A 5,000-nucleotide genomic window follows, 5' to 3' on the forward strand; every position below is an offset into this window, starting at 1 on the left:
CATTCTAAGGAAGATTTTGATTGAAAAGTTTCACAAAATAATTTTTCATCCACATAAAGAGCTCATAATTGTCAAACACTTGGCATTTGGATGGTCGCCAAACTTAATAAAAATGAAGCATATGTCATTGTATTCCAGACAGACCCCTCTGTGACTGAAAAGTCACTAAGACAAAGTCAAAGACAATATTCTGTTGTCTGCATTAACTGATCATCCATTCATTTATAATGAATTAATCAATTAGTAGTAACAGGAATGACATACCGTAACAGAAATGACATTTTTAAATGTTATGGCATTGACTCAGTTGAGACTTTCTGTTCATCAGAGTTGTGGCAAAATAATATGTTCAAGGATCATATTAAGCAAATGAAAAATAAATGTATAACTTCTCAACTGCTTCATAATGTCATTTTTTCTTTGCGCAGAACAACATTTCTGAAATGATAAGGCTACATACAAAGTTAATTTCTAAGAACGCCAATACACTCGTGGCTGTTAGCAAATAATAGCATTAATACAATACTAAAAAAAAAGCATTAAAACTGCAATATTTTTCTATTTCAAATTTATATTTCAAATTCCTGAAAAATATTTCTAACGGTGGCTTTGTCTCTTGTAACTTACTCTTATACACTAATCGCAATAAAAAAACTAATCACATACATTTAGCTGTGGAACTGTGTGACGCGGCCAGTTATGGTAAAAGCAAGTATATTGCCAGAAAGGTACTTCATTCCCCTACCGTTTGAAACAAAGAGTTTTATTTTTCATCGATTAGTTTTTATGCAGTGTACCGGAGACCTAGGACACCCTCCAAAATCAAATTCGCACAAGCAAATTTGCAGACACTAAAATACACAAAAAATCAAAATAAACAAGAGTGACCCCGTTTTTGATCTCAAATTGAAGAACAGCTCATTTTCTAACCATACACATTGATTTGGTTCAGCTGTTGTGCCTAGTAGTGTTGTTTTGTAATTTTGAAGAAGATAGGTGTCAGCCTCGTCAGCCTTGTTCAAATTAATATCAATTCACCAGTGTCGCCATCTTGCAAAAAAATCATGGCCTTATTCTGACAATGAAGGTTTTCCATATTACAAAAATACCTACTCACCTTTTCTCCTTTTAACAGCCACCTAGCTTTTGATCTTATCAACATACAGTCAATCTGTTTCTTCCTCAAATTTTCCAACTGGGTATTTAACATTTCAATCTGTAATAAGGACTCATAGGTCCCATTATTTTCTAATAACTGTAATGTCATCATTAATTCTTTTTTAATATTTATTTCTCTTTTTTTCTTTGTGGAGGCGTAGGCGTAGGCAATTGTCTTTCCTCTAATTTCCATTAATAAGGTTTCAAAAAATAACTGATCTATTCTGAATTGTATTTCATCATTGGGTATTAAATGTATACCATCCATGTTATACACTGGCAGTGCGTAAAACTTCTTCACCTTAATAATTATTTTCTTTAACTCTTTAACATATTCACTATCAAACATCAGCGAGGATTTTCTTTTTGTCATCAGTTGTTTTGGGTTATCATATGCAATGCGTTCAATGCAACTGTGTTGCAATGTCAACACTATATTTTGTATTATTAAACTTTCCACTTTTGTAGTGTGAATACGAAAATATGATTTTTTTCTTTTTTTTTCTCTTTATATTAATGTATGTGCGTCTATATTACGTTTCTGTATAAAGGACAGGATGTAAGATTAGGTTCTGCCTGAAACCTCCATTAATTTGTAAATAAGTCCAGTTTCAGTTTCTCTCTCTCCGTACGTCCCTCCCCCCTCTCTCTCTCTCGATCCTCTCTCTCTCCCTCTTTCTATCTCTTTCTCTCTATCCCTCTCTCTCTCTCCCCCTCTCTCTCTCCCTCTCTATCTCCCTCTCTATCTCCCACTCCCTCTTTCTCTCTTTCTGTCTCTCTCCCTCTCCCTCTCTCTCTCCCCCTCTTTCTTTCTCTTTCTCTCTCTCCCTCTCTCACTCCCTCCCTCCCTCCCCCTCTCTCTCTCTCCCTCTCTCTCTCCCTCTTTCTACCTCTTTCTCTCTATCCCCCTCTCTCTCCCCTCTCCCTCCATATGTGTGTGTGTGTGTGGTCAAATCACACGTATTTGAATGTAAGGAACAAAATGTGTGCTACAGACTGTTCATATTTATTTTTGCCACAAATGAGGGCCCCAAAGGGTTTAAAACCGTGATCGTGATTGGCGTTTTTTGACCTTTCTGTGACCGTGATTGCCGAAATTTCCATTTCTGTGATCGTGATGGGACTTTGCCCGTGATCCGTGATGACAAAAAAATCAAGTCTCGTGATCGTGATCGTCATTTGTTTTCGTGATCGTGATGGGCATTATTGCAAAGCATTTTATTTTCAACGTAAATTTTTCACAGCTGTATTACACTATGATCCTCTAGTCTATTCGGTAAGGAGCCAACCCCGATTGAAGGGAAGCAACAACACATTCAGAAATATGATTTTGAGAGCGATTGCTTCCCTTTAAAAGAACCAATTACACACTGACAAAAAGAGATCCAATCAGAAGGCAAATTGCAAAAGTCTGCCAAACTTCATCCAATGGAAGGGCTTCGTGCAAAAGTTTTGAGTGCAATTCGAATTCGAAGATCAAAAATGGCGTGCAGCGGTACTGTCATCGAACTTCTGTTATATTTTGTGGATTCAAGCCAGACCAAAGCAGGCGGCGAGAATGCCTTCCTTGGTGGAAAGGTCAGGCTACGGGTCGGTCTTTCTGAAGACGAAATATCAAGGTATGTTGATCTATGTTGCTCTATGACTGTTCTGAATGTAGGCAAAGATCTTGAAATTTGTTCAAGATCTTTGAGTTTGAGTGAGATCATTGACATTGTCGACATTGCCACGTCCGGCTGTCACTCGCTCAGTGTGACCTCGACTGGCTCGAGATCGAGTCTGCGTTTAGCCAAAACCGAAACTAGAAATGTGTTTTTCATCCCAGCAACGTGGACACGCTTGGCATAGATTCTAATTGTCGCTTCTTTGCATTAAACTTGGATTTATTTTAGCGCCTGTAAACTTTAATATCAACAATGGGTTAAATTCAGAAACAATGGCGGGGTCACTTGATCCTCATGTCAAAGACGATCAAAGTCATGTTCGTTGGGGATTTTGTCAGGCATGCTACTTTTCCGGTAATTGCCGGAAATCCGATAAAGCCGTTTTCAAAATCCGGTAAAGTCAAATTTTTTCCGGTGAAGTTGAAAAATTTCCGCAAAACGATCCGTGTGAATATCGCGCAACGCGACCGGGCGCCGGTCTCAATGAAGCCAGCGCACAGTAGTGTTGTTTTCACCAGTTTGGAGGTGAGTTGAATGGTGGTGGGGGGAGGCTAAAATGGGATTTTTAACAAGATCACAACACTATTACAACCCCTAAAATGATGCCCAGAATGAACCAGATTGCACAGATTTTAACCGTTTTTTGAAAAAATTTCCGGGGGTGGCATGCCCCCGGACCCCCCTAGTTGGCTTGCCTGCTTCGCAGGCTCAGGCTTGTGGCTTCGCTACTGGTACTGCGCGCTTCTTTCAGGTAAAACCGTTTTTGGCCTGTAGCATTCCTGTTTTTTATTCAAGGCCATGGAACCAGGCGATGGTGTACCTCAAATTGTACGGCAAAGTTGAAAATAAAGAACCCATCACACATACATGTACTTTAATTTCAATCCACCCAATAGTTTTTGAGAAAATGGGTTTACAAGATTTAGCTCTGGAAATGTGAAATTGTGCAAGTATATATTCATGTGTGTGAGTGAGGGTGTGGGGGTTGAATGTGTCTGAGTGTAGAGAGAGAGAGAAAGAGAGAGAGAGAGAGAGAGAGAGAGAGAGAGAGAGAGAGAGAGAACGAGAGAGAGAGAGAGAGAGAGAGAGGGGGAGAGAGAGAGAGAGAGAGAAAAAAAACCCAATGAAAACAACATTCTTGTTACTGATTACAAATCATGATATGTATTTCTATGTGTGTATGAAAGAGAATTAAAAAAATAATTATAAAAAAGTGCAACAGTTGTCACTTTGTGTTGAATAAACAATAGATCCAGAGGAGCGAATTACTGTGTGGTTGTGTTTACTTTGACACGTGCTTTCTGTACATGCAACTTTTACCGTGACCGTGATTTGCCACTGGTGTTCGTGATCGTGAAAATAAAAATCAAGGTAACTGTGATCGTGAAAGCGAAAATTTCCCTTCCCGTGATCGTGATGATACCCCCCCTTTGGGGCCCTCACAAATGTCATTCCTGTTACCAAGATGTCATTCCTGTTGCTTCTCTGATGGTAACAGGAATGACGGTAACAGGAATGACGGACCATCCGTAATAAAATTAATAATTACTCCCTTTCAATGGCATAGCTGTGCTTTTTGGTACTAAAGTAAACACTTTGTTCCACTTATAACTTTCTATTCAATCATTTAAATATTTTACACATGCAATTTTAGTTGGTTTATGACCGGTAACGGGAATGACTGTGAAAACTGACACTACTTACTTCACAGAACTGCCCAAGACTTTACCACCGCAAGAATGAATAGTGAGCAGTGCTCGCCTTCTGTGAAAGTTACACAGGAAATGACATACTTCCAACAGCAGCCTCGAAGTTATACTAGGGAGTGTTCATTTTTGGCTCACGTAAGTGTAGCCTATGCGATGCTAACTTTTGTCTGTCTGTGCGTGCGTGCGTGCGTGCGTATGTATGTATGTATGTCTATGGTAGAAACTTGAACATTTGACTGAACACCGAAATACTAATTTTACCTGGTTATTATTCAAGCAACAGCTTCAAAGTATTGAAGCAATGATCAACATTTCGTCGGCACGTATGTAGTTAAAGTGTGTATCCAAAGAAAACGGGTGGTGGGGGGGTAAAAACAGCTGACTGGTTTGTGTCGTGTGTGGTATGTAGACCAGGTCAGGGGTCAAGGTTAGGTCAGATCGCGTGAAGGATTGTGGTATAGATACAGTT

At 39.3% G+C, this 5,000-nt stretch overlaps 1 protein-coding gene across 1 annotated transcript in view; it reads right to left on the reverse strand.

Annotated features, from left to right (window-relative positions):
• The window catches only part of LOC138964962 (uncharacterized), an 11,841-nt gene that overhangs the window by 2,899 nt on the left and 3,942 nt on the right, over positions 1-5,000 (reverse strand). The window lies entirely within an intron of this gene.

The sequence above is a fragment of the Littorina saxatilis genome, linkage group LG4, assembly GCF_037325665.1.
Source record: "Littorina saxatilis isolate snail1 linkage group LG4, US_GU_Lsax_2.0, whole genome shotgun sequence".
In the NCBI taxonomy this organism is placed as follows: Eukaryota; Metazoa; Mollusca; class Gastropoda; order Littorinimorpha; family Littorinidae; genus Littorina; species Littorina saxatilis.